The 15,000-nt window shown below is 42.4% G+C and overlaps 1 protein-coding gene across 1 annotated transcript in view; it reads right to left on the reverse strand.

The window, feature by feature from the left end:
* The window catches only part of LOC135570710 (huntingtin-like), a gene marked incomplete at its 3' end in the record, with an annotated part of 59,634 nt that overhangs the window by 5,645 nt on the left and 38,989 nt on the right, over positions 1–15,000 (reverse strand).

Consider the following 15,000-nt stretch of genomic DNA (forward strand, 5'->3'; position numbering starts at 1 on the left):
TTCATCCACTATATATACAGGACACCCCTTCATCCACTATATATACAGGACACCCCTTCATCCACTATATATACAGGACACCCCTTCATCCACTATATATACAGCAGAATGTGGACACCCCTTCATCCACTATATATATACAGGACACCCCTTCATCCACTATATATACAGGACACCCCTTCATCCACTATATATACAGGACACCCCTTCATCCACTATATATACAGGACACCCCTTCATCCACTATATATACAGCAGAATGTGGACACCCCTTCATCCACTATATATACAGGACACCCCTTCATCCACTATATATACAGGACACCCCTTCATACACTATATATACAGGACACCCCTTCATCCACTATATATACAGGACACCCCTTCATCCACTATATATACAGCAGAATGTGGACACCCCTTCATCCACTATATATACAGCAGAATGTGGACACCCTTCATCCACTATATATACAGGACACCCTTCATACACTATATATACAGGACACCCCTTCATCCACTATATATACAGGACACCCCTTCATCCACTATATATACAGGACACCCCTTCATCCACTATATACAGGACACCCCTTCATCCACTATATATACAGGACACCCCTTCATATTCTATATACAGGACACCCCTTCGTCCACTATATATACAGGACACCCCTTCATCCACTATATATACAGGACACCCCTTCATCCACTATATATACAGGACACCCCTTCATCCACTATATATACAGGACACCCCTTCATCCACTATATATACAGGACACCCCTTCATCCACTATATATACAGGACACCCTTCATCCACTATATATACAGGACACCCTTCATCCACTATATATACAGGACACCCCTTCATCCACTATATATACAGGACACCCCTTCATCCACTATATACACAGGACACCCCTTCATCCACTATATATACAGCAGAATGTGGACACCCCTTCATCCACTATATATACAGGACACCCCTTCATCCACTATATATACAGCAGAATGTGGACACCCCTTCATCCACTATATATCCACTATATATACAGGACACCCCTTCATCCACTATATATACAGGACACCCCTTCATCCACTATATATACAGGACACCCCTTCATACACTATATATACAGGACACCCCTTCATCCACTATATATACAGGGCACCCCTTCATCCACTATATATACAGGACACCCCTTCATACACTATATATACAGGACACCCCTTCATACACTATATATACAGGACACCCCTTCATACACTATATATACAGCAGTATGTGGACACCCCTTCATCCACTATATATACAGGACACCCCTTCATCCACTATATATACAGCAGTATGTGGACACCCCTTCATCCACTATATATACAGCAGTATGTGGACACCCCTTCATCCACTATATATACAGGACACCCCTTCATCCACTATATATACAGCAGAATGTGGACACCCCTTCATCCACTATATATACAGGACACCCCTTCATCCACTATATATACAGGACACCCCTTCATCCACTATATATACAGGACACCCCTTCATCCACTATATATACAGGACACCCCTTCATCCACTATATATACAGCAGAATGTGGACACCCCTTCATCCACTATATATACAGGACACCCCTTCATCCACTATATATACAGGACACCCCTTCATCCACTATATACACAGGACACCCCTTCATACTCTATATATACAGGACACCCCTTCATCCACTATATATACAGGACACCCCTTCATCCACTATATACACAGGACACCCCTTCATCCACTATATACACAGGACACCCCTTCATCCACTATATATACAGGACACCCCTTCATACTCTATATATACAGGACACCCCTTCATACACTATATATACAGGACACCCCTTCATCCACTATATACACAGGACACCCCTTCATCCACTATATACACAGGACACCCCTTCATCCACTATATATACAGGACACCCCTTCATCCACTATATATACAGGACACCCCTTCATACTCTATATATACAGGACACCCCTTCATACACTATATATACAGGACACCCCTTCATCCACTATATACACAGGACACCCCTTCATCCACTATATACACAGGACACCCCTTCATCCACTATATATACAGCAGAATGTGGACACCCCTTCATCCACTATATATACAGGACACCCCTTCATCCACTATATATACAGGACACCCCTTCATCCACTATATATACAGGACACCCCTTCATACTCTATATATACAGGACACCCCTTCATACACTATATATATGCAGGACACCTCTTCATACACTATATATACAGCAGTATGAGGACACCCTTCATCCACTATATATACAGGACACCCCTTCATCCACTATATACACAGTATGAGGACACCCTTCATCCACTATATATACAGGACACCCCTTCATACACTATATATACAGCAGAATGTGGACACCCCTTCATCCACTATATATACAGGACACCCCTTCATCCACTATATATACAGGACACCCCTTCATCCACTATATATACAGGACACCCCTTCATCCACTATATATACAGGACACCTTCATACACTATATATACAGCAGTATGAGGACACCCTTCATCCACTATATATACAGGACACCCCTTCATCCACTATATATACAGCAGAATGTGGACACCCCTTCATCCACTATATATACAGGACACCCCTTCATCCACTATATATACAGGACACCCCTTCATCCACTATATATACAGGACACCCCTTCATCCACTATATATACAGGACACCCCTTCATACACTATATATACAGGACACCCCTTCATCCACTATATATACAGGACACCCCTTCATCCACTATATATACAGGACACCCTTCATCCACTATATACAGCAGAATGTGGACACCCCTTCATCCACTATATATACAGGACACCCCTTCATACACTATATATACAGGACACCCCTTCATCCACTATATACACAGGACACCCCTTCATACTCTATATATACAGGACACCCTTCATCCACTATATATACAGGACACCCTTCATCCACTATATACACAGGACACCCCTTCATCCACTATATACACAGGACACCCTTCATCCACTATATATACAGGACACCCCTTCATCCACTATATATACAGGACACCTTCATACTCTATATATACAGGACACCCCTTCATACACTATATATACAGGACACCCCTTCATACACTATATACACAGGACACCCCTTCATCCACTATATACACAGGACACCCCTTCATCCACTATATATACAGGACACCCCTTCATCCACTATATATACAGGACACCCCTTCATACTCTATATATACAGGACACCCCTTCATACACTATATATACAGGACACCCCTTCATCCACTATATACACAGGACACCCCTTCATCCACTATATACACAGGACACCCCTTCATCCACTATATATACAGCAGAATGTGGACACCCCTTCATCCACTATATATACAGGACACCCCTTCATCCACTATATATACAGGACACCCCTTCATACTCTATATATGTACAGGACACAGCAGAATGAGGACACCCTTCATACACTATATATACAGCAGAAGGACACCCCTTCATACACTATATATATGCAGGACACCTCTTCATACACTATATATACAGCAGTATGAGGACACCCCTTCATCCACTATATATACAGGACACCCCTTCATCCACTATATATACAGGACACCCCTTCATACTCTATATATGTACAGGACACAGCAGAATGAGGACACCCCTTCATACACTATATATACAGCAGAATGTGGACACCCCTTCATACACTATATATATGCAGGACACCTCTTCATACACTATATATACAGCAGTATGAGGACACCCCTTCATCCACTATATATACAGGACACCCCTTCATACTCTATATATACAGGACACCCCTTCATACACTCAATATACAGGACACCCCTTCATCCACTATATACACAGGACACCCCTTCATCCACTATATACACAGGACACCCCTTCATCCACTATATATACAGGACACCCCTTCATCCACTATATATACAGGACACCCCTTCATCCACTATATACACAGGACACCCCTTCATCCACTATATACACAGGACACCCCTTCATCCACTATATATACAGAAGGACACCCCTTCATCCACTATATATACAGGACACCCTTCATCCACTATATATACAGGACACCCCTTCATCCACTATATATACAGGACACCCCTTCATACTCTATATATACAGGACACCCCTTCATACACTATATACACAGGACACCCCTTCATCCACTATATACACAGGACACCCCTTCATCCACTATATATACAGCAGAATGTGGACACCCCTTCATCCACTATATACAGGACACCCCTTCATCCACTATATATACAGGACACCCCTTCATCCACTATATATACAGGACACCCCTTCATACTCTATATATACAGGACACCCCTTCATACACTATATATATGCAGGACACCTCTTCATACACTATATATACAGCAGTATGAGGACACCCCTTCATCCACTATATATACAGGACACCCCTTCATCCACTATATATACAGCAGTATGAGGACACCCCTTCATCCACTATATATACAGGACACCCCTTCATACACTATATATACAGCAGAATGTGGACACCCCTTCATCCACTATATATACAGGACACCCCTTCATCCACTATATATACAGGACACCCCTTCATCCACTATATATACAGGACACCCCTTCATCCACTATATATACAGGACACCCCTTCATACACTATATATACAGCAGTATGAGGACACCCCTTCATCCACTATATATACAGGACACCCCTTCATCCACTATATATACAGCAGAATGTGGACACCCCTTCATCCACTATATACAGGACACCCTTCATCCACTATATATACAGGACACCCCTTCATCCACTATATATACAGGACACCCTTCATCCACTATATATACAGGACACCCCTTCATACACTATATATACAGGACACCCCTTCATCCACTATATATACAGGACACCCCTTCATCCACTATATATACAGGACACCCTTCATCCACTATATACAGCAGAATGTGGACACCCCTTCATCCACTATATATACAGGACACCCCTTCATACACTATATATACAGGACACCCCTTCATCCACTATATATACAGGACACCCCTTCATCCACTATATACACAGGACACCCTTCATACTCTATATATACAGGACACCCCTTCATCCACTATATATACAGGACACCCCTTCATCCACTATATACACAGGACACCCCTTCATCCACTATATACACAGGACACCCCTTCATCCACTATATATACAGGACACCCCTTCATCCACTATATATACAGGACACCCCTTCATACTCTATATATACAGGACACCCCTTCATACACTATATATACAGGACACCCCTTCATACACTATATACACAGGACACCCCTTCATCCACTATATACACAGGACACCCTTCATCCACTATATATACAGGACACCCCTTCATCCACTATATATACAGGACACCCCTTCATACTCTATATATACAGGACACCCCTTCATACACTATATATACAGGACACCCCTTCATCCACTATATACACAGGACACCCCTTCATCCACTATATACACAGGACACCCCTTCATCCACTATATATACAGCAGAATGTGGACACCCCTTCATCCACTATATATACAGGACACCCCTTCATCCACTATATATACAGGACACCCCTTCATACTCTATATATGTACAGGACACAGCAGAATGAGGACACCCCTTCATACACTATATATACAGCAGAATGTGGACACCCCTTCATACACTATATATATGCAGGACACCTCTTCATACACTATATATACAGCAGTATGAGGACACCCCTTCATCCACTATATATACAGGACACCCCTTCATCCACTATATATACAGGACACCCCTTCATACTCTATATATGTACAGGACACAGCAGAATGAGGACACCCCTTCATACACTATATATACAGCAGAATGTGGACACCCCTTCATACACTATATATATGCAGGACACCTCTTCATACACTATATATACAGCAGTATGAGGACACCCCTTCATCCACTATATATACAGGACACCCCTTCATACTCTATATATACAGGACACCCCTTCATACACTATATATACAGGACACCCCTTCATCCACTATATACACAGGACACCCCTTCATCCACTATATACACAGGACACCCCTTCATCCACTATATATACAGGACACCCCTTCATCCACTATATATACAGGACACCCCTTCATACTCTATATATACAGGACACCCCTTCATACACTATATATACAGGACACCCCTTCATCCACTATATACACAGGACACCCCTTCATCCACTATATACACAGGACACCCCTTCATCCACTATATATACAGCAGAATGTGGACACCCCTTCATCCACTATATATACAGGACACCCCTTCATCCACTATATATACAGGACACCCCTTCATCCACTATATATACAGGACACCCCTTCATACTCTATATATACAGGACACCCCTTCATACACTATATATATGCAGGACACCTCTTCATACACTATATATACAGCAGTATGAGGACACCCCTTCATCCACTATATATACAGGACACCCCTTCATCCACTATATATACAGCAGTATGAGGACACCCCTTCATCCACTATATATACAGGACACCCCTTCATACACTATATATACAGCAGAATGTGGACACCCCTTCATCCACTATATATACAGGACACCCCTTCATCCACTATATATACAGGACACCCCTTCATCCACTATATATACAGGACACCCCTTCATCCACTATATATACAGGACACCCCTTCATACACTATATATACAGCAGTATGAGGACACCCCTTCATCCACTATATATACAGGACACCCCTTCATCCACTATATATACAGCAGAATGTGGACACCCCTTCATCCACTATATATACAGGACACCCCTTCATCCACTATATATACAGGACACCCCTTCATCCACTATATATACAGGACACCCCTTCATCCACTATATATACAGGACACCCCTTCATACACTATATATACAGGACACCCCTTCATCCACTATATATACAGGACACCCCTTCATCCACTATATATACAGGACACCCCTTCATCCACTATATATACAGCAGAATGTGGACACCCCTTCATCCACTATATATACAGGACACCCCTTCATACACTATATATACAGGACACCCCTTCATCCACTATATATACAGGACACCCCTTCATCCACTATATACACAGGACACCCCTTCATACTCTATATATACAGGACACCCCTTCATCCACTATATATACAGGACACCCCTTCATCCACTATATACACAGGACACCCCTTCATCCACTATATACACAGGACACCCCTTCATCCACTATATATACAGGACACCCCTTCATCCACTATATATACAGGACACCCCTTCATACTCTATATATACAGGACACCCTTCATACACTATATATACAGGACACCCTTCATACACTATATACACAGGACACCCCTTCATCCACTATATACACAGGACACCCCTTCATCCACTATATATACAGGACACCCCTTCATCCACTATATATACAGGACACCCCTTCATACTCTATATATACAGGACACCCCTTCATACACTATATATACAGGACACCCTTCATCCACTATATACACAGGACACCCCTTCATCCACTATATACACAGGACACCCCTTCATCCACTATATATACAGCAGAATGTGGACACCCCTTCATCCACTATATATACAGGACACCCCTTCATCCACTATATATACAGGACACCCCTTCATACTCTATATATGTACAGGACACAGCAGAATGAGGACACCCCTTCATACACTATATATACAGCAGAATGTGGACACCCCTTCATACACTATATATATGCAGGACACCTCTTCATACACTATATATACAGCAGTATGAGGACACCCCTTCATCCACTATATATACAGGACACCCCTTCATCCACTATATATACAGGACACCCCTTCATACTCTATATATGTACAGGACACAGCAGAATGAGGACACCCCTTCATACACTATATATACAGCAGAATGTGGACACCCCTTCATACACTATATATATGCAGGACACCTCTTCATACACTATATATACAGCAGTATGAGGACACCCCTTCATCCACTATATATACAGGACACCCCTTCATCCACTATATATACAGCAGTATGAGGACACCCCTTCATACACTATATATACAGCAGAATGTGGACACCCCTTCATCCACTATATATACAGGACACCCCTTCATCCACTATATATACAGGACACCCCTTCATCCACTATATATACAGGACACCCCTTCATACACTATATATACAGGACACCCCTTCATACACTATATATACAGCAGTATGAGGACACCCCTTCATCCACTATATATACAGGACACCCCTTCATCCACTATATATACAGCAGAATGTGGACACCCCTTCATCCACTATATATACAGGACACCCCTTCATCCACTATATATACAGGACACCCCTTCATCCACTATATATACAGGACACCCCTTCATCCACTATATATACAGGACACCCCTTCATACACTATATATACAGGACACCCCTTCATCCACTATATATACAGGACACCCCTTCATCCACTATATATACAGGACACCCCTTCATCCACTATATATACAGCAGAATGTGGACACCCCTTCATCCACTATATATACAGGACACCCCTTCATACACTATATATACAGGACACCCCTTCATACACTATATATACAGGACACCCCTTCATACACTATATATACAGCAGAATGTGGACACCCCTTCATTCACTATATATACAGGACACCCCTTCATACACTATATATACAGGACTCCCCTTCATCCACTATATATACAGCAGAATGAGGACAGGACACCCCTTCATCCACTATATACACAGGACACCCCTTCATCCACTATATATACAGCAGAATGAGGACACCCCTTCATCCACTATATATACAGGGCACCCCTTCATACACTATATATACAGCAGAATGTGGACACCCCTTCATCCACTATATATACAGGACACCCCTTCATACTCTATATATACAGGACACCCCTTCATCCACTATATATACAGGACACCCCTTCATCCACTATATATACAGGACACCCCTTCATCCACTATATATACAGGACACCCCTTCATCCACTATATATACAGGACACCCCTTCATCCACTATATATACAGGACACCCCTTTCATCCACTATATATACAGGACACCCCTTCATCCACTATATATACAGGACACCCCTTCATCCACTATATATACAGGACACCCCTTCATCCACTATATATACAGGACACCCCTTCATACACTATATACACAGGACACCCCTTCATCCACTATATATACAGGACACCCCTTCATACACTATATATACAGGACACCCCTTCATCCACTATATATACAGGACACCCCTTCATACACTATATATATACAGGACACCCCTTCATACACTATATATACAGGACACCCCTTCATACACTATATATACAGGACACCCCTTCATACACTATATATACAGCAGAATGAGGACACCCCTTCATACTACTATACAGCAGAATGTGGACACCCCTTATACAGGACACCCCTTCATACACTATATACACAGGACACCCCTTCATCCACTATATATACAGGACACCCCTTCATCCACTATATATACAGGACACCCCTTCATCCACTATATATACAGAAGGACACCCCTTCATACACTATATATGCAGGACACCCCTTCATACACCCTATATACAGCAGTATGTGGACACCCCTTCATCCACTATATATACAGGACACCCCTTCATCCACTATATATACAACAGTATGAGGACACCCCTTCATCCACTATATATACAGGACACCCCTTCATCCACTATATATACAGGACACCCCTTCATACACTATATATACAGCAGAATGTGGACACCCCTTCATACACTATATATACAGGACACCCCTTCATACTCTATATATACAGGACACCCCTTCATCCACTATATATACAGGACACCCCTTCATCCACTATATATACAGCAGTATGTGGACACCCCTTCATCCACTATATATACAGCAGTATGTGGACACCCCTTCATCCACTATATATACAGGACACCCCTTCATCCACTATATATACAGCAGTATGTGGACACCCCTTCATACACTATATATACAGGACACCCCTTCATCCACTATATATACAGGACACCCCTTCATACACTATATATACAGCAGAATGTGGACACCCCTTCATACACTATATATACAGGACACCCCTTCAAACACTATATATACAGGACACCCCTTCATCCACTATATATACAGGACACCCCTTCATACACTATATATACAGGACACCCCTTCATCCACTATATATACAGGACACCCCTTCATCCACTATATATACAGCAGAATGAGGACACCCCTTCATCCACTATATATACAGGACACCCCTTCATCCACTATATATACAGCAGAATGAGGACACCCCTTCATCCACTATATATACAGGACACCCCTTCATCCACTATATATACAGCAGTATGAGGACACCCCTTCATACACTATATATACAGCAGTATGAGGACACCCCTTCATCCACTATATATACAGGACACCCCTTCATACACTATATATACAGGACACCCCTTCATACACTATATATACAGCAGAATGTGGACACCCCTTCATACACTATATATACAGGACACCCCTTCATACACTATATATACAGGACACCCCTTCATACACTATATATACAGGACACCCCTTCATACACTATATATACAGGACACCCCTTCATACACTATATATACAGGACACCCCTTCATACACTATATATACAGCAGTATGAGGACACCCCTTCATACACTATATATACAGGACACCCCTTCATACACTATATATACAGGACACCCCTTCATACACTATATATACAGCAGTATGAGGACACCCCTTCATCCACTATATATACAGGACACCCCTTCATCCACTATATATACAGGACACCCCTTCATCCACTATATATACAGGACACCCCTTCATCCACTATATATACAGGACACCCCTTCATACACTATATATACAGGACACCCCTTCATACACTATATATACAGGACACCCCTTCATACACTATATATACAGCAGTATGAGGACACCCCTTCATCCACTATATATACAGCAGTATGAGGACACCCCTTCATCCACTATATATACAGGACACCCCTTCATACACTATATATACAGCAGTATGAGGACACCCCTTCATACACTATATATACAGGACACCCCTTCATACACTATATATACAGGACACCCCTTCATACTCTATATATACAGGACACCCCTTCATCCACTATATATACAGCAGTATGTGGACACCCCTTCATCCACTATATACACAGGACACCCCTTCATACACTATATATACAGCAGTATGAGGACACCCCTTCATACACTATATATACAGGACACCCCTTCATACACTATATATACGGGACACCCCTTCATACACTATATATACAGGACACCCCTTCATACACTATATATACAGCAGTATGTGGACACCCCTTCATACACTATATATACAGGACACCCCTTCAAACTCTATATATACAGCAGTATGTGGACACCCCTTCATACACTATATATACAGCAGTATGTGGACACCCCTTCATACACTATATATACAGGACACCCCTTCATCCACTATATATACAGGACACCCCTTCATACACTATATATACAGGACACCCCTTCATACACTATATATACAGGACACCCCTTCATCCACTATATATACAGGACACCCCTTCATCCACTATATATACAGGACACCCCTTCATCCACTATATATACAGGACACCCCTTCATACACTATATATACAGCAGTATGTGGACACCCCTTCATCCACTATATATACAGGACACCCCTTCATACACTATATATATACAGGACACCCCTTCATACACTATATATACAGGACACCCCTTCATCCAATATATACAGCAGTATGAGGACACCCCTTCATACACTATATATACAGGACACCCCTTCATACACTATATATACAGGACACCCCTTCATACTCTATATATACAGGACACCCCTTCATACACTATATATACAGCAGTATGAGGACACCCCTTCATCCACTATATATACAGCAGTATGAGGACACCCCTTCATACACTATATATACAGGACACCCCTTCATACACTATAAATACAGGACACCCCTTCATACTCTATATATACAGGACACCCCTTCATACACTATAAATACAGGACACCCCTTCATACTCTATATATACAGGACACCCCTTCATCCACTATATATACAGCAGTATGAGGACACCCCTTCATACACTATAAATACAGGACACCCCTTCATACTCTATATATACAGGACACCCCTTCATACACTATAAATACAGGACACCCCTTCATACACTATAAATACAGGACACCCCTTCATACTCTATATATACAGGACACCCCTTCATACACTATATATACAGCAGTATGTGGACACCCCTTCATCCACTATATATACAGGACACCCCTTCATACTCTATATATACAGCAGTATGTGGACACCCCTTCATACACTATATATACAGGACACCCCTTCATACTCTATATATACTGGACACCCCTTCATACACTATATATACAGCAGTATGTGGACACCCCTTCATCCACTATATATACAGGACACCCCTTCATCCACTATATATACAGCAGTATGTGGACACCCCTTCATCCACTATATATACAGGACACCCCTTCATCCACTATATATACAGCAGAATGTGGACACCCCTTCATCCACTATATATACAGGACACCCCTTCATACACTATATACACAGGACACCCCTTCATACTCTATATATACAGCAGTATGAGGACACCCCTTCATACTCTATATATACAGGACACCCCTTCATACTCTATATATACAGGACACCCCTTCATACACTATATATACAGCAGTATGTGGACACCCCTTCATACACTATATATACAGCAGTATGAGGACACCCCTTCATACTCTATATATACAGGACACCCCTTCATACTCTATATATACAGGACACCCCTTCATACACTATATATACAGCAGTATGTGGACACCCCTTCATACACTATATATACAGGACACCCCTTCATACACTATATATACAGCAGTATGTGGACACCCCTTCATCCACTATATATACAGCAGTATGTGGACACCCCTTCATCCACTATATATACAGGACACCCCTTCATCCACTATATATACAGCAGTATGTGGACACCCCTTCATCCACTATATATACAGGACACCCCTTCATCCACATACAGCAGTATGTGGACACCCCTTCATCCACTATATATACAGGACACCCCTTCATCCACTATATATACAGGACACCCCTTCATACACTATATATACAGCAGTATGTGGACACCCCTTCATCCACTATATATACAGGACACCCCTTCATCCACTATATATACAGCAGTATGTGGACACCCCTTCATCCACTATATATACAGGACACCCCTTCATCCACTATATATACAGCAGAATGTGGACACCCCTTCATCCACTATATATACAGGACACCCCTTCATCCACTATATATACAGGACACCCCTTCATACACTATATATACAGCAGAATGTGGACACCCCTTCATCCACTATATAATATGTAAAGATGGCCGCCATTGGACTCTGGAGCTGTGGAAACGTGGTCTCTGGAGTGATGAATTACGTTTCACTATCTGGCAGTACGACGGATAAATCTGGGTTTGGCGGATGCCAGGAGAACGCTACTTGCCACAATGCAGAGTGCCAACTGTAAAGTTTGGTGGAGGAGGAATAATGGTCTGGGGCGGTTTCATGGTTTGCCCAAAGTTTGCCTTTAGTTCCAGTGAAGGGAAATCTTAACGCTACAGCATAACAATGACATTCTAGATGATTCTGTGCCTCCAACTTTGTGGCAACAGTTTGGGGAAGGCCCTTTCCTGTTTAAGCATGACAATGCCTCCATGCACAAAGCGAGGTCCATACAGAAATAGTTTGTTGAGATCGGTGTGGAAGAACTTGACTGGCCTGCACAGAGTCCTGACCTCAACCCCATCGATCACCTTCTGGATGAATTGGAACGCCGACTGTGAGCCAGGCCTAATCGCCCAACATCAGTGTCCGACCTCACTAATGCTCTTGTGGCTGAATGGCAACAAGTTCCCACAGCAATGTTCCAACATCTAGTGGAGATCCTTCCCAGAAGAGTAGAGGCTGTTATAGCAGCAACGTTCCAACATCTAGTGGAAAGCCTTCCCAGAAGAGTGGAGGCTGTTATAGCAGCAATGTTCCAACATCTAGTGGAAAGCCTTCCCAGAAGAGTGGAGGCTGTTATAGCAGCAATGTTCCAGCATCTAGTGGAAAGCCTTCCCAGAAGAGTGGAGGCTGTTATAGCAGCAATGTTCCAACAGCTAGTGGAAAGCCTTCCCAGAAGACTGGAGGCTGTTATAGCAGCAATGTTCCAACATCTAGTGGAAATCCTTCCCAGAAGACTGGAGGCTGTTATAGCAGCAATGTTCCAACATCTAGTGGAAAGCCTTCCCAGAAGACTGGAGGCTGTTATAGCAGCAATGTTCCAACATCTAGTGGAAATCCTTCCCAGAAGACTGGAGGCTGTTATAGCAGCAATGTTCCAACATCTAGTGGAAAGCCTTCCCAGAAGAGTGGAGGCTGTTATAGCAGCAATGTTCCAGCATCTAGTGGAAAGCCTTCCCAGAAGAGTGGAGGCTGTTATAGCAGCAATGTTCCAACATCTAGTGGAAAGCCTTCCCTGAAGAGTGGAGGCTGTTATAGGAGCAAAG

The sequence above is a fragment of the Oncorhynchus nerka genome, unplaced genomic scaffold (assembly GCF_034236695.1).
Source record: "Oncorhynchus nerka isolate Pitt River unplaced genomic scaffold, Oner_Uvic_2.0 unplaced_scaffold_915, whole genome shotgun sequence".
Classification (NCBI taxonomy): domain Eukaryota; kingdom Metazoa; phylum Chordata; class Actinopteri; order Salmoniformes; family Salmonidae; genus Oncorhynchus; species Oncorhynchus nerka.